General features: G+C 45.6%; 1 pseudogene; it reads left to right on the forward strand.

The window, feature by feature from the left end:
* Positions 1 to 17,162, forward strand: part of LOC125437906 — a 130,053-nt pseudogene extending 112,891 nt beyond the window's left edge.
* The last annotated feature ends 1,347 nt before the right edge of the window (positions 17,163 to 18,509 follow it).

The raw sequence follows: 18,509 nt of genomic DNA on the forward strand, positions 1-18,509 counted from the left end.
ATGGAGTGTTGTGCAAAAAGGGCTTTGGGTAACTGTAACAAAAGAATCAGGAAAAACTGGAACTGTAGAGATAAGGTTATCTTTTCAGCTACTGAGGAGTCCAAGTGTCCAAACTTACCAATCATTTCGTTTATTCAAATTATCCAGCCTGTCTGTTTGATTAATACATGCAAAGCTCCTGCTTTAGATCCTGGTGTCATCTTGGCTTCTTCTTGTATATTCAGTGAACTAACAAAATACACAATTCCTCAGCCAGCGTAAATCAGCAGATTCCCCTGGACTTCAGAATTACTATTGCTTGTGTAAGATGTTTAAAATATACTGGAGAAAAGACAAATAAACTCAGCGCAGGCATCGCTCAGTGCAGAGTCGCACCCATCTCTCTTTTGAACTCTGCTGAAGTTTGAGGAAGTACAGGATTGTGTTGAATTCCCCTTCAAGAGTCTTATGACAAAAGAGGAAAACATCGCTCAGGGACACCTGCAGAGCAGAAGTTCCTTCTTTGGGAATTGGAATAGGGTTGTTGTTTTTCTTACAGTGTATAAATAAAACACACAGCCATTTCCTTTGCACACCCCCAAAGCATGTGCAAAAGAGCAACAAAATAAGAAAGGGGGTGGATTTAAAAGGAGAATCTGGGGAAATTTGGGAGGTGCCTGCTGTCAGGGGTGCAATTGTTAAGATAGCAGCACCAAACTTTCAGGGTATCTTTAGGACACTCTCCTGATGATACTACCTAGGTTTGGTGAAGTTTGGTTCAGGAGGTCTAAAGTTATGGACCCTCAAAGGTGTAGCCCCATCTCCTATTAGCTCCCATTGGAAACATAACATAACTTTGGACCCCCTGAACCAAACCTCTCCAAATTTGGGTAGTATCATCAGAAGAGTCTCCCAACAAATCCCTGACATTTGGGTGCTGCTAGCCTAAACACTGCACTCCTGCAGGCCAAAAACCAAGAACATTTAAAAATACAAAAAACACAAACGGGAGGCGGAGCTTCGGACATGTAATGGGGGGGTTGAACCCCAACCCCCCCCCTTACCTACATCATCAAGGCCACACTGCAGGGCAAAACAGTGGCCTAAAGAGGCAAAGTAGCAGCCATTCAGCTGCCCTCCCAAAGGAGGTGCATGGGCAGAGGCCCAGTTGGGAGGAGGCAAATTAGACTGCGGGGGGTCTACTGACTTAGGGAAATGGGGGTGGAATATGTAGGGACTGTATCCCCAGGCTATAGAGGAGAGGCTTGAGGATGTTCCCATCCCCAAACGTTGAGAGAGAGAGAAAGGGAATCTGAGGGGGCAAAGAGGGAACAACTCACTGGGAGGAGGGAACCTGGGTGAGACTGACCCAGCTTCCATTGACATCTGAGGCCAAGGACCTGGATCCCAAGACCTACCTTTCAGCTGGAGAACAGAAAGAAGTTATGGCTGAGTCAGCTCCTGATTCTTCTCCTACCTACCTAAGAGCCCATCTCTGCATTCAAAATGAGCTGCACAATACAGTTGTGACGGAACTACATTCCTTTAGACTGCAGCTGCATGTCTGTATACTGCCTCACTATTATAAGGTATTGACACATGGCAAACTGACGCAGCAAGGCAAGGGGAGACTATAAGCATGCTAGTGATTCCTGTGCCATTTTTCCAGCACTATAGAGATACTTCTTGGCTGCACTGCCAGCGTCTCCAGTTGAATGTGGTAAATAAACAACTCCTAATCCTTCCAAACCCTCTCACACATTTCTCTGTCATTACTGCAGATACTGTTAATCTCCCCAGAGTAATCTTTGGCTGTGTAGAGGCAACAGTTTTTCAGAAAGTTTGAGGTAATATTGTTAAAGCTGTCACCTATCGTGTTACATATAGTCTTTTTTTTTTGCTGTCCCTGCTTATTCTCTGGAGTAACTGGCTTCGAGATGTGTTTAGTTGTTCAAGCAGTATCATGGAAGAAGCCTGAGCTAGCTCATTGCTGCTGCATTAACAGCACAATCCTAAGGGCAGTCTGCATTGCAGGGGCCACCACGGTGTGTCTGTGGAGCCACTCGTCTGCTCTCTGAAGGGTTTGGTTAGTGATTGGCCAGCAAGAAGAAGATTCACGCAACGTGTGATTGGTGTTTGGAATATGATACCACAGGAGGTGGTGATGGCCACTAACCTGGATAGCTGTAAAAGGGCCTTGGACAGATTTATGGAGGAGAAGTCGATTTATGGCTACCAATCTTGATCCTCTTTGATCTGAGATTGCAAATGCCTTAACAGTCCAAGTGCTCGGGAGCAACAGCTGCAGAAGGCCATTGCTTTCATATCCTGCACGTGAGCTCCCAAAGGCACCTGGTGGGCCACTGCGAGTAGCAGAGAGCTGGACTAGATGGACTCTGGTCTGATCCAGCAGGCTAGTTCTTATGTTCTTATGTTCTTATGTAGCTGGATTTTCAAGGCCGAAACTGCATCAGCATCCCCAGCAACTGTGCTATAACCTCCCATCCAGGTGTTATGTTGTAACAGGTGAACCAAAATGGACAGGAGCCTGGCCCAGTCCTCATCGGAGCCCTCCGGGGGTAGGGCGGTATACAAAACCCATAAATGAATAAAAATAAATTAATAAAAATCAGAGCCAACCGTTGGAAAGGGCATGGCCAGGGATGGTGGCTCTGTGTCTGTGGCACACCTCCACCCCACCCCACTTAAAGGGATCACATCCTGTCAGAAATCCCTGGGCAGATGACAGAATTGGCAAGCACCACAGCAATCCCCCTCCAATGGAAAGCTCAAGCAGGCTCTTCGTTTACATGGCACAAAGTATGCCCTCACCTCATAAGAGACATGGAGAGATGTTGAGGAGCATCTGTGCAGTCGTGCAGAGCAATATCCTTCGCTCATCGGAGGCCATGTCTTCCACACTGTCAATGGCTCCCCCAAGCCAGCACCTGGGCCAACCCTGCTGCCAGTGGAGCACTGTACCACCAACCGGTCCCCCAGCAACCTCTTGAGGTGAACCTGTTTGTCCCCAATGTCCCTCATGAAAGCAAGCAATCCCTCCAAGTGTCTGGCAGCTGCCATCACAGATGCTGTCAGCCCTTCCATGCACAGGTAAGCATCCTGCCACTCATAGTGGGTCTCCAGCCCCTTTTCATGCACTGCACAACATCTTGATGCCATGGTCACCCACTATCATGAGAGATAGCACCACCCCATTGTGAGGGCATGAATGTGTTTCTGAGCAAGGCAAAACTACCATGTTTCCCCCAAAATAAGACAGGGTCTTATATTAATGTTTGCTCCAAAAGATGTGTTAGGGCTTATTTTCAGGGGATGTCTTGTTTTTTGCATTCCAGGGGCACAGGGAGGGGAAACAGAGCCCAGGGCAAAATGGCACCCAGGCCTGTCTGTCACATCCCCAACAAGGCCACACCCCCAGCCAGGCCAAGCAAGAGTGCCTCAGGCATGGTCCTGCCTTTGGGCTATCTTTTAAGTTATGGTGAGCATTTTTAAAATTATAATTTTTAACTGTAATGTAGGTTTAACATGTTGTCACTGCCCTGAGCCCTTCTGGAATGGGCAGGATATAACAATAAAAATGAAATTTAAAAATGTTTAACAGCATACCCATGACTCTTTGCTAAATATGCAAATTAATAAGCCCAGTATTCAGCTCTGCACCACCTGCTGCCTCTGAGACCCAGCCAGCAGGTAAGGGAGGGAGGGAGGAGAATGAGGGGCAGAGGGGATTCTCCCCATTCTCCCCATTTTAAAAAATGGAAGTGGGGCCAAAGCAGCCTGAATAAAGCCGAAAATTGGCATTATTCGGGATCCACTTTTCAGCTCTGTTAAATAGCTGCCTCTCCTCCAAAAAATCCCAAAAATATTTTTTAGTTTGGCTTTGCCGAATTCACATCCCTGATGCCAGGTCCCAAGAGCAGCCAAGTGGCTCTAGCGGCATGTGGTGATGTAACTGTACCTAATAGCAGCATAATGCAGAGATAGGCTAGTGTAAAGGTCTGTCAACTCCCTGAGCACATTTAACCCCCTCCCCCCACCTTAGGACTGCATGGTTAGACTGAGTTCACTTTGATATCACTGTCCTATCCTCCTGGCCAGGGGGCAAAGGATGGCTGCTGATTGGCAGTGCCAAAGCAAAGCAATAATACACCCTACTCGCATCAGCAATAGCTAAAAAAATTACACGTGGAAAAATGTTTAAATACAAATATACTATTAAAAACTTTTATTTATTATTAAATATTTATACCCTGCTTCTAGGTGGCCTACACAAGGATAAAAAATCACAATAAAAACATCATAAATAAACTATAGCAATTAGAACAAAACAATAGAAACAGCATAAACATTAATCCCAAGACCCACTCCCCATACCAGCAGCTGCATATATATAATTTTTTGAAAGCGTGTAAAAAAGTAACCATCTACCCACATTGAATATGCAGCCCTTTACAAAAAAAGAAAAAAATGAAAAACCAAGGCTACATTTCACTCCCCACAATGTCGTCCCATTCAAGGACTTTTATTCTCTCTCTGTCTTCCTTCTTTCTGTCTTTAGAGTGAAATCGATTAGACCAGAAGCTACTTATGATTCACCCTAGTTAATACATCATTGACTTCCATTGATCCGAGTAGGAGACAATAAAACAGTGAATAACTTTGCTTGACCCCACCACCACCACCACATCCCCAACACATCCCAGACATTATGTTTGTACAGTTGTCAAACTTCCAGGGCTGGATCAGAAACAGGGCCATGGCAGCAGTAAAGGGAAATTCACCTCCACTACCGCTCCTGTCGCTCTTCAGAAATATTTGTCTACACAAAGTCTTTGGCTCTTCGGGGTCATTCTTTCCAGGATTTACCCTTTCTTCACCACACCTAAGTTAAGATTTCTGTCCATGTTTCAGTCACTTTTTGTCCAGACTACTTTGATCTTCATCATACCGGCTAGCTCATTCTCCTGCCATATTTGCCCTCTAAAATCAACTATGGTTTCCTCTACAAAAACACCTTGTCACATTCTGCATCAACATCACATTTCGAGTCCTGACCGTCAGAAACACTCAATGTTTTCCATACTAACTTATACACTTTCTCTTTTCAACTCCCAATTCACTCCCTCCAGGCTATAAATCACCTGCTTTCTTTCTGCTCTCTTTGTAGCACTACCTCTCACAGTCACCTCTGCCTTGTCAATTTGCTAAATTGGAGTCCAGTGGTTCTTGTCTTGTAAATGTCCATCTAGAATGCATCATTAATAAATGCTGCCAAATCTACAAGTAAAAAAGTTAGGATTTAAAACAATACCCTGGACAAGGCAACTTTATATAGGTATGATGATATATTTGTTTATATATATAATAGAAGTGTACTGATATATTTATTTACTTGGGAAATTTCTACAATGCCTTATCAGAATCTTGCTCAAGTTGATTTACAATGAAAACAATGTTATCATCTATATATATAAAAAGCTAACCGTTGATGACAGGGTACCTCAATAACTACTGGGCCAATTCCTCTGAAAACGGTCACAAACGGCCACACAAGCCTCATTTTAACGCAGCCGCTCCTCCTTAACTCAGGCAATCCCCCTCCCCTCCTCCAGCTTCGCATTCCCCCCAGCGAAAACGGCCACACAAGCCTCATTTTAACGCAGCCGCTCCTCCTTAACTCAGGCAATCCCCCTCCCCCACACTCTTTTTCCCGCGTCTTCCAAACCCGCGCAGACTCACATTCTTCAAGGACTCCGCTCCCGTCCCCAGCAACCAACTTTCCCTCTCTCAGCCACCTCGCTGCCTCATTTCCTCACTTCAGCTCCCACAGCGCGGTGCCTCTGAGGGCTGCAGCTCGCCATTCACGGCTCCTTCACGCCGCCAAAGCAACCCATACTGCCCCACCACCACAAGTTTCCATTTCACACGTGAGGGGGGGTTCTCCCCTTTTCACACAGGTATTCTCCACTTTTCTGTATCCACCTCCTCCATACACAGTTCACTCTGCCCTCCCACACATTCAAACATCACATACACAATTCTCCACAGCTGTCTGCCTTCACTTCTTTCTTACCCGCGTTACCTTCAATCTCAATCTCATCCATTACTCCCACACACAACAAATACTCTCACACACGTTCCCCCCCCCATCCTCACACATTTCACTCTGCCCTGTCCCACACTCATCCACCTTTTCCTCTCACACTTCAGTCTGCCCTCCCTCACATTCAAACATCACTGCCTCACACATATTCTCCATATCTCTCTGCCTTCACTAAATTATTTCCTGCACTTAACCTTCAATTGCTGTCTCACCCATTACTACCACACAAGACAAACATTTTTTTTACATTTCCACCTCCTCACACACTTCACTCCCACCTCCATCACATTCCACCAGTCACACACTTCTCCCTCCCCCCGCCCCCACACTCGTTTCCTCCATCCTCCAAACCCGCACCGATTTCCACGCACTCTCACAAGGGACTCTGCTCCTGCCCCCGGCGACCAACTTTCCCTCTCTCCAGCCACCTTGCGCCCCTTCGGCTCCCACCGGCACAGCTGTCTGCCTTCACTTCTTTCTTGCACGTTACCTTCAATCTCAATCTCATCCATTACTCCCACACACAACAAATACTCACACACACATTCCCCCCCATCCTCACACATTTCACTCTGCCCTGTCCCACACTCATCCACCTTTTTTTCCTCTCACACTTCGGTCTGCCCTCCCTCACATTCAACCATCCCACTGCCTCACACATATTCTCCATATCTCTCTGCCTTCACTTCCACATCATTTCCTGCACCCATCTCCTCCACACCCACTTCACTCTGCCCCCTCTCACGGGCCCCTTCCGCACACGCAAAATAATGCATTTTCAAACCACTTTCTCAACTGTTTGCAAGTGGATTTTGCCATTCCTTGCAACTTCAAAGAGCTCCTGAGAAAGCGGTTTGAAAGTGCGTGTGCTGCGTAATGCCGGAATGAGCCACAGTCAACCATCACATACCTGATTCCTCACCCTTATTCTCCTGGCTGTCTGCCTTTGCTTACCGGCTTATGGCTTCCACCAGCAACAAACGGATCTGTCCCTCACACGCAACTCTCGTCCAACTCAGCCATCTCTGCTCTCCCACTGCAAACAACTAACTCTGCAACTACTCCACCCACCTGCTCTCTCCCGGTGTGTCACCACCTCAGCATGTTCATACTCCTCTTTGTGGCGCTCAAACACTGTTGGCCAGCCTTCTCTACACCAGCTGCCCAAATTGCAAGACAAACCCCACTTATTTTGCATAGCGGGACCAATTTGGCAGATTCATCCTGCTTACTGACATTTTATGCTATGAGGATTTCAACTCTACCCTAAATCTACCATCCCTTCTCTCCAAATTCCACCTTACCACCTAAGCTGCATATACTCCTCTTCCTTGCTCTACAGCACTGTTGTAGCCTTCTCAAGAGACCGACTGCCCAAATTGCAGAATAAAACCCACTATTATTTTATCGTTACATTCCACCATACCAACTCCACCTGATTACTGGGGTTTCTGTTTAGAGATACCAGTTGTTGTGCCTTCCTCGGGGTTACATCTTGTGAACCACCTGTGCAGCACTTACACTGTATGACACGCAAGCCAAATAATGAGGATTTCCTCAGACTACAACCCCCCCTTCCCATCCACCACTCTTACTAAATACACAGACCTGCAATGCGCACACCAGCCTTACACGCCAGCCACCACTCCAAGCGCCACCCCTAACGCCTGCACCATGGGTTACCCACCACTGCTCTAAGGGGGCTATGCACGGCTTCTAACACAACACCAACCACTTACCACACACTTCACCTACACTTCTCTAACTGTACCTATTAACACCCATGTTTACTTGACGGCCTCTTCCACATCCTCGGCTCCACTGCTACAACACCCTACAACCCACAACACACCCCTATACGCACTCATTGCCCTCCCACAAGAGCCCGCCTTTGCCTCCTTCTTAGCTATGGGAGATTACAACCACACTGGCCTCCCTCTCAGAAGGCTCCTATGCCCTCCTCTGACGTTCACCATGCTTCAAACCCATTCATTCCACACATCACACATACCTACACAAGAACTACCACGCGTATGGCAAACAGCCAACGCATGTTATCACTCGCTCTATGACTGAAGTGTGTCCCTTATTACCGCAGCTCCTGAAATTCACTGGAACGCAGAAGGGAATGTGTTTGCTGACACTACTAACAATGACAATGCCTCAACAGGCACAACCCGCACCACCACAAGCCTTTAAACCACCGCCAAATCAAATCCATTCCCTAGGTGGTAACACCAGGAAATACAACTCATGCTTCCAAATGCACTCATTCCCCAAAGGGAGTGTACAACTCGAAAATTCCTCCAAATTTTCACAGTGACAGGACAAATTTACCATATACTCGCCTCCCTGCTCCCCTATCCAGATAGTCACCATGAACTCCTTCCAATTAATTCCATCGGTGATGCCAATGATGCACTGCATGCACACTGTGTGATTTCTGCCACCATCAAGAACTTCCACTTTGTTTGCCAAACTGCGAAGCAGCTACTTCACAACAAAACAATGGAACAACACAAGATACTGTATACCAACATGCATTGTGACACTAAAAATTTAACAAGCGTCCACTTTCTCTTTCCTTTCCTTTCCACTTCACCAGACTGAGCCACAGCAACGCGTGGCCGGGTACAGCTAGTTATCAATATAAAATGTATGTATACATAGATCTCATGCATACATACAATGAAATTCCTCTGCCTGATAATCATCAGCCAACTCCTCCATGTTAGGTTTGCTTCCTTTTGGTGCATTTCACTTTTTAAGTGGCCCAGGAGGGAAAATCTGTGATTTTATCTTCAAAGCAGAATGAAATAAGCTTCCCCCAATAGCAACCAGAAGCCAAACTAGCACAATATCAACCAGAGGCAGAGCTACCAAGGGGCAGGAAGGCGTGTTGCTCCAGGCGTGTGCCTGAGGGGGTGGAAAATCCCCCCACCCCACCCCCATGGCGCCCCCCTGCCTCCCTGCAGCACCCCCACACACACACACACGCACACACACACTTACCTTAGTGAAATAGTGCAGGCTGGAGAAGCGGCCTGTTCTCTTCAGGCTGAAAACAGCCTAGTGGGAACTACACTTCCCAGGAGACCTTGCAAGTCCTAGGGACTCATGGGAAGTGTAGTTCCCACCCAGTGATTTTCAGCCACCTGAAGGCTGGGCTCACTACCAGAGCTGAACTAAGAGTGGGGAGGAGAGGCCCGGGAGGGGCAGGAGCACCACCATGGGGGGGGGGACACAGAGTACATACCGGGCGCACTCTGGCCCAGCTACGCCTCTGATATCAGCCATAATGAAAATAGGGTAGGTTGCTCAAGGGTTAGCACAATATAGCAGTTAAGAGTAGATTCAAATGCTGTGGAAGCTCACTGGGTGACCTTGGGCCAGATCAGACTTAAGGCTAAAAGCTAGAAAGGCCTGGAAGCATTAATTAATCACTGGGATTAAATGGTTAATTTTTTTTTCACAGATCAAACCACAGGTCTGATTCATTGGGGCCAGCTACCAGCAGTCCTCAGCTACTGCTCAAGATTGGACTAGCTTCTTTCTACCCCTTCTCTCTCCCACCTCCATCACCATGGTGCTGGGGTTTTCCATCCCATCCTGTTGTTGGATACCCTAACTAATGAAGTCATGATTACTATGGACCAGTTCTGTAACAGCCCGATGGAATCTGAGAAGAAGAAAAAGAAGAACGGAACAAATATATACATATGCCAGCGTGATTTTCCAGATTGACAAGTTTCTTTCTTGTGGCGAGTCAACAGGAAGCAAATTCTTTACTTTCCCAGTAGATTAGATGCACAGGTTGACAGTGAAGTTTGTATTGCAGTACACAGATAACATTTCTAAGTATATGAAGTCTTTTCATAGAGTCACTGCACACATCATAGAAACAGTCTAGCCAACTGACCTCATCAAGTTGTATGGAGATATATGGTTTTTGTATTTTCTGTTGATTTGTCTAACTTACCAGGTTGCTAGAAAGATAAACAAGATAGATATATAACAGGGGGTAGGCAAGAAACCTAAAACCAATGTGATATAGTCATTACAGTGCCCAACTAGGACAGGAGAAGACCTAGATACTAATCCTCTGTCAGGATAGCATTGTTGGGAGGGGAACAATTTGGGAGTGACTTTCATTTTTGCAGGTGCATTTTGCAGATCTATCCATCCATCCATCCATCCATCCATCCATCCATCCATCCATCCATCCATCCATCCATCCATCCATCCATCCATCCATCTATATCCTGCCCAATCCCCGAAGGGTTCTGGGTGGGTTACAACAAGCTTAGATCATTAAAATATGGCACTCAGCTCAAACTGGCTGAACACATCATTAACAACCAGTGACCCATGCTGGAAAATGATGCTCTTCTCACAGTCAATTGGAGGCAAACCTTTTATTGCCCAAAGTCAGTCTCCAACCAGGGCCTGCAACAAACCAAGATCTGTCCTCATATCCACTCATTCACTTGTTCCTTTGCCAATGTTATACATGCCCTCCAATGTCAGCAGTGCCCTTCCACTCGAACACTGCACATATAGCTCAGTCTCTCCTGTCTGCGCGATCTCCCAGGCTTCAGCTGTCCCTTCCCGACTGACCGCTCCCTCTTTTTCTCCAGTCTTCTATCTACTAACTCTGGTCTTGGAGTTCTGCTGCTGGGATGGGCCTCCAGGCTGGACCTTTCTATCTCTCTCTGTTCACATGTGGAGGGTGGGAATCTTGTTACTCATATTATCAACTGCTTGGCGCCTTTTTCGCCAGAACTATCTTCTTCTGTTTCTTTCATGTCTGCAATAAAATCCTTGGAAACTTACAAGTGGTTTGTTGTCTGATCTGGGAACTGATATCCTCACTCTTCCATAAAGATCACTGGGTGACCTTGGGCTACTCTCTCTCCCTCCACTTAACCTACCTTGAATAATTGTTCATTCAGAATAAGATGTCTCACAATTCTATAGTCAGCATCAGCCTCAAGCTTTAGATTTGGGAGAGGACCTCATCCAGGCCATTGCTGCATTCAGATTCAAGATGTAACTACATGATACATAGTTTCTGGACTTGTCCCTGGGATCACATTGATGGAATGTCAAGCAGACTATTTACGGTTAATTCCAACCTTAATTCCCAGGCAAGAAGGGACCCAGTTTAGATTGTGATCATGGCTTGTGGGGAGAGGAGCTTCAGGCTTTCCCCACATATGGTTTTCCTGACCAGAAATGGCTCCAGAGAGCTTCTGTTTGCCCTGTTGAGAGCTAGACTTGTACTGGCAGTCTACATACAAGTTTATCCAATGTAAACTTTTCTCACAAGTACCAGCTTCTCTAGGGCCATTTCAAGATGAAAAAATGGTGCACTGGCGAAGGCTCAAGCCCCTTCTCCTCATTCCCAACCCAAACTGGGTCTCTGCACACCTAAGAATCAAGTTCTAATCAAGGAAAGCCAAAATAAATCCACCTGAGTAGACCAAGGCATGATCCTGTGAATAGTACATTGCGTAGTTAGGCCTCATTGTGATTCTGATCATTAATAAGGTCACCTGGTTCAGATAGAAAGAGTGTTAAGAGTTGTGGTCATAAGTGCACTGACACTTAACTCCAAATCTCCAGATAGCCCTCTCCTACTGCTTTTGTATTTAGATAGTATAGGAGAGTCGCCATGATTTAACCATGATGGTACCAAACAGAACTCCCTAACCCTGTCTTCTGGAAGCAATTAGCTAAGTAGTAGATTAGACTAGGAAAAGGTGAAGGCAGGAGGAAAAGACGAAGACCCAACATGAAATGAATCAACTTTATAAAGGAAACCACGGCCCTCAGTTTACAAGAACTGAGCAAGGATGTTAATGTCAGAGGACCTTGATCCATAGGATCGCTATGAGTCGAACGACAAAGGACATTGATCCATAGGGTCGCCATTGATCCATAGGGTTGCTATGAGTCGAAAGCTACTTGATGGCACATAACCTACTCCCATGGTGGCGAACCTTTGGCACTCCAGATGTTATGGACTACAATTCCCATCAGCCCCTGCCAGCATGGTCAATCTGGAGTGCCAAAGGTTCGCCACCACTGATTACTCAAAGGAACCATCCAACAGTGGTCTCTCCAATACCCACCCTGCTCAAACAGTCCAGAAGGCCTTCTTGGTCGACAGCACTGGGAAGTCCAGGGATGAATTTCCCACATTGCATTCCTAGTGAAGATCATTCCAGATACATAGCTGTGTTAGTCTGCAGCAGCAGAATGAAACAGAAAGCAGTACCTTAAAGATTGGTTCCAAAATGAGCTTTTGTGAGTCACAGCTTACTTCATTAAATGCGGGATACGTGTGTCTGATAAAGTGAATTCTGTCACATGAAAGCTTATCCTGGAATATATTTTTGTTAGACCCTGAAGGGCCATTGGATTCCTGTTCTGCTCCCAGTGAAGGTCATTCATAAGGTCATTCAAACCAAAGCTGTTTCTCTTCCAAAACTGTGCCTGAAATCCAATCAAAATGGGTCTGGATAATTACTTTCAGAGAAGAGATAATCTAACTAGTTGACTCTTGACCTTTCCAGTTAATGGTTTATGACTTTCCTGATGCTTAAATATTTAAGATTCCTGTTGTCCTGCTTGTTTTCCTTCACAAGACTACAAAAATGCTTGTTTCATTAAAAAAATCAATCAGCTGAATCCAGAAACTGAGACTTGTGACAATATAAAGGGTTCTGTAATGCAGCAATTTCTATATGGTATACATATCAGCCGACTCTGCCTCCTTGCCACCAAATGTCAGGTGCAGTGTACGATAATCAGTTTGAAACCACCATCGTACTGAACTCAGCAAGAGGATACTGGCTTTGGCAAGTACACAGACCACATGATTCTGCCTTGAACTTTAAATGACCCTGAAAAACCAGGCTGTTGACCAAGAATGCTGGTGAGAAAATAGATGGCAAGCTTGCCATTCAGGCTGCGGCAATTACGCTTTGCCAAGGATCTACTGCATATGGTGCAGCAAGAAAAGCTTGATGGTTCATAGGACCACTTCTAAGTCTCAGGGCCAGCAGGGCCCTGAAGTATCATAAGCCAGCTGACAGCAGAGTTGAACAGCAATGGAATGAGGGCTACAGCTCAGAGGTAGAGTGTCTGCTTTGCATACAGAAAGTCCTGAGTTAAGGCCAGAGGCATAGCTGGGCCAATGCGCAGTCTATATTTTCCTAATGCGCAGTCTATATTTTCCACCCCCATGCCCCCCCACAGTGCCCCCCTCCCATGCCCCCCCCCCGTGGCATCCCCCCTTTCTCCCTTCCCACACTTACCTTAGTTCTTTTCCTTTCCCTAGAACCTTTTCAGGCTGAAAAAAGGCCTATTCACAGTTCAGACTTAAAAATGAACTGATGGGAACTATACTTCCCAGGAGACCTTGGGGGCCCCAAGGTCTCCTGGGAACTGTAGTTCCTCAGGCCATTTTTAGCCTGTACTGTGAACAGACCTTTTTTTCAGCCTGAAAAAGTTCTAGGAAAAGGAAAGGAACTAAGGTAAGTGTGGGAAGGGGGGTGGGGGGCACTGCAAGGGGGCACCATGGGGAGGCGCCGTGGGGGAGGGGGAAGAGGGAGGGGCCTGGGGGTGATTTTCCTCCCCCCAGGTGTGCGCCCGGTGCACGGTGCACCCCCTGTCACCTAGTAGCTCCACCACTCGTTAAGGCACTGGCATCTACTGTTAAAAGGATCTGGTAGTAGCAGAGAACTGCTGCCGGTCAGTATATGCAATCTTGATCTTGATAAACCAAGGGTCTGACACAGTCGAGGGTAGCTTCATGTGTTCATGATGCATCAGCCACCTCATCTTTGAGTGGTACAGAAGATTTTTACTCACATGTGAACTTCAGAGCAAGCAAGTGGGCTTGAAATTGTACTGAAAACAACTTGATATTTAGAAGCTGTATCATCTTAGAAAGTATCTGTCTTATTCACTTGGACATCTGTCCTACCCACCCACGATGATCTTTGTTTTTTTTCTTCATGGACAAGGAAGGGAGCTGACTGTACTTCAAAACCCAAAACACCACTTCATAATTTCAGACATCATTTCAGCCTCTTTCTATCACTTCCAAGGATTCCAACATTCGTCATCACCTGTGCTCCCCCACCCTCAATTCCCATTTTCTAGTGTTCAGTCATCATTAAAATGTTAGCATATATTATTTCGCAGAATAAAACTTATTATCCCATGTTTATTCAGCAGGAACCAGGGCACAGAAGAAAAAAAATGATTTTTTCCATTACACCCATGAACATTAAGTCATTATTTAAATCAATATTTATCTTCACCAGTTTCTCAATATATATTAATACAATTGTCCAAAAATTTTTTTACTTCTGTACATTCTATCCTCATATGGCTATAATATGCCTCTTGGTCTCCACAGTGCCAGCATTTAGAACTAAGTCCTTTTATCATATATGCTAGTTGTTTTGGTGTTCTATACCATTTTAATATCACTTTTCTTTCTAACTCCATATATTTCTCAATCTTTATATTTTTCCAACTGTCTATTAATTTTTCAGTATTACCAATGTCTAGAAATCCTTCCTTCCCCCATTTTTGTTTCAATGTTCTTATCATGAATTCCTTATCATCTACCATATGTTTGTATATATGCCCTAAAATTTTCCCTTTGCATTTTCCATATCGTTCCAGACATTTCGACATTATACATTCTCCTTTTATCCGTGAAACCTTTATCCTTTCCCAAATGCCTCTCAAAACCAACCAGTTCTCGTTTCCTCCTATCTCTATAAAATTTTGTAATGTCATAATTTCTCCTCCTTCCCTAATCAAATTTGCCACAATTTAAATTCCTTTTCTTTTCAATATTTTTATCACTTTTTTTCCTTCTTTGCCAGCCACGCTTCCCAAAGGTGCCACATCCAGGGTGCCAGGCATCCATTTACCTTTCCATTTTCCCCATATATCTAGCAAGACCTTTCTTGGTCCTATTGTTTTTTGATCATTACATCTTGACCCTCAGTACCCCCAGTACTGAAATCACGGCGTGTCCCATTTGCTTTGCGCCCTAAAATTGATGCTGAGTTAGACCGGTTATTAGAACAAGGAATATTGGAGCCAGTCACATATGCAAAATGGGAGGCCCCAATTGTAACCCCCCTGAAAGCCAACGGGGATGTGCGTATTTGTGCTGATTATAAGTGTACAATTAATAAGGCTCTGCAGAAGCACCCTTATCCAGTGCCAGTGGTGAGTCAGTTGCTGGCAACATTGGCAGAAGGAAGGGTTTTTGCTAAACTAGCATATCAACAGCTGGGAGTAGATGATGCTACTGCAGAAGCCCAGACAATAGTGACCCACTGGGGGGGGGGGGCATTTAGAGTAAAGCGTTTGCAATTTGTGGTGAGTGTAGCTCCCAGTATATTCCAGAGTTTGATGGAGGAAATATTAAGAAACCTGCCGGGAGTCATACCTTATTTTGACAATGTTTTGATAGTGAGTACATCTGAGGAGGAATTGATGACACGGGTACAAAGAGTACTGCAGTGTTTCTCAGATGTGGGACTGCGTGTTAAGCATGAAAAGTGTGTATTTGGTGTGTCACAGATAGAGTTCTTGGGGTACATGATAGACGCAGAGGGAATTCATCCAACCTCAGCGAAGGTAAGGGCGATCCAGGATGCCCCTGTGCCACAGTCAAAGCAGAGATGGCAGGCATTTTTGGGACTGCTGAATTTCTATCATTCATTTTTGGAGCATAGGGCCACTGCAGCAGAGCCGCTGCATCGCTTATTAGATAAGCAGACAGTGTGGCAGTGGACAAGTGTGGTCAGCATGAGGAAGCATTTCGGAATGTAAAAAGATTGTTGTCATCAGAAAGTGTACTGGTTCATTTTGACGAAAGGAAGCCACTAATCTTAACGTGCGATGCCTCCCCGTATGGAGTGGGACCAGTGTTGAGCCACCAGTTGGGGGATCTGCAGGAAGCTCCAATTGTGTATTATTCTAGAACTTGGTCTACAACTGAGCGAAATTACGCACAAATAGATAAGGAAGCATTGGGGATTCCATCAGCCTTGAGAACTAGGGTGTTGGAGGTCTTACATGTGGGGCACCCCGGGGTAGTGAGGATGAAGGCATTGACCCGTAGCTACGTTTGGTGGCCTAAGATTGACAGTGAAATAAAAGAATGGGTGGCCAGATGCAGGGAGTGTCAGATTACACAGCCTGCACCACCACAGTGGGAATCAACAAAAAAAACCTTGGTCACGGTTACACATTGATTTTGCAGGACCCCTTTCAGGGTCAGATTTTCCTTATTGTAGTGGATTCATATTCCAAACGGTTAGAAGTAGTGCCAGTAATGTCAATGACATCACATACAGTGATCAGGGAACTGCGTAAGCTATTTACAACCCATGGTCTCCCGGATACTGTGGTATCAGACAATGGGGCATAATTTGTGTCTGAGGAATTTAGGGCATTTTTGGCAGATGGCATTATTTGCCAGGTTACTTCAGCCCCTTTCCACCCAGCTATCAATGAACAGGCAGAGAGGATGGTGCGTACAACAAAGGATGCCTTGAAGCGGATAGTAGAGGGGGATTGGCATCGTCGGTTGGCAAACTTTTTGTTGACGCAGCACATAACACCGTGTACAGCCACAGGGAGAAGTCCTGCGGAACTGCTGATGAATCGGAGGCTTACAACGTTGTTGGACCGGATGCATCCCGATCTAGATGATGAGCGACCAAAGAAAGAGGACCAAGTGCTGAAAGCGCCTCAGACATTTGAGAGGGATGACTCTGTATGCGTTAGGAACTATGGAGCAGGCCCTTGTTGGGTTCCAGCAGTAGTGAGGCAGCCGACAGGACCACTGTCATATAAGGTGGTAGTAGAAGATGGGCGGGTGATCCGCAGACATGTGGATCAAGTAAGGAAAAGGGTGTCAGGCCCAGCAGTAGCAGAAGCAGTAGATCAGGGAGATGAGCAGAACAGGAGTGAGGCCCAATGGGTAGGGCAAGATGAGATCAGGGGTCCCAGGTAATCGAGGAACCAAGGGTGGCACCCATGCCAAATGCAACTCAGAGTGAGGAAGCATCGCAAAGCCCAATAGGGTTGCAGGGTCAGGAGCCAACTCAGAACCAGGAACCAAAATGGGAGTTAAGACGGTCTCAACAGAAGAGAGTTCCGCCAGATTACTACCAGAGTTAGGGGGAAGGGGTGTAATGTATTGGCTGTAAGTGCCTGCAGCTGTTGGGCCAGTAATTGGCAGTTAGCAATTTTGTATGTTTTCAGTGCTTGTTGTGAGAAGCTGTTAGAGAATAAACGGCTTATATGTTATCCTTCTGACTTGGACTTCTTGAGACATAATACTTTTCTCTATTTCTGTTATCCTATTTGCTTTCTTGGAATCAGGCTTTAGGCTTGAAAAATCTAATAAAAGAACTGTCACTCCATTGCTTATGTCTTTTTTTATTTTTTTGGTTTGCATATAAAAACAGAAAAGAATATAGGAAGTGATTCTTCTTGCATGTCATCACTGAGCCTCCTTTCCCACCACACCCTGTCCTTCTTCCTGTCTCTTGACCTTGTGACCCATCTGGGAAAGAATTAAGAATCACTTTTGGATCATAACTCACAGTTTGAGAACTACTGCCTTACAATGACCCATGGCTTTCTTGATTTCAAGAAATAGTTATGGTGTGGCTAAAACTACTCACATGTGGGGTGGGCAAGTGAGGCAGGCGACCGAGCGGGGCACACGACTGTTGTGAGTGAGCAGGGCGGGTGAGAAGGACAGGCAAGCAAATGGTGACAGGTGACCAGATGCATCCCAAAGTGACCCAGGCAAGTGGCATGTATTAGGGGAAGGATTGGGCATGCATTTTTAGAAGGACCTGGTACAGGAATCCCATATTTTGTATTCAGGTACTATATAGTCCACCAACCCCTATCCCAAATCTTGTATGAATTTAGCTGTGTAGTTCTGAGCAGAGTAATAGTCTTCTAAGCCCATTGATTCTAGAAGACTCAGAAGGGTATAATGCACTGTAAGTCTAGACTATTGAGTTTTGCTCATGCTTGGGCATCATAGCCTTCCTCAGGCACAGCATGAAATAAAGCTGTTTCTAGTCATTGTAGGATGGTAACAGACATTCATTAGTACTTATTATTGAAAGCCAGTGGGACTTGAGCCACACCTTCTAGTTGGTAAGAGGCTGGGAAGGTGTATGTGTGTATGACTGAGCTGCACCAGTATGACCAATATCAAGCCCATTAGAATTTTAGGGGATTATAGTGATGCTCCACTGGAACTAGCCCCATGAGTGTGCATGCGTGCCTCTGCACTCATATAGCACCTACTCTATCTGTCAAAGATATCATCCATCTT

This window comes from Sphaerodactylus townsendi, linkage group LG01 (genome assembly GCF_021028975.2).
Source record: "Sphaerodactylus townsendi isolate TG3544 linkage group LG01, MPM_Stown_v2.3, whole genome shotgun sequence".
NCBI lineage: Eukaryota > Metazoa > Chordata > Lepidosauria > Squamata > Sphaerodactylidae > Sphaerodactylus > Sphaerodactylus townsendi.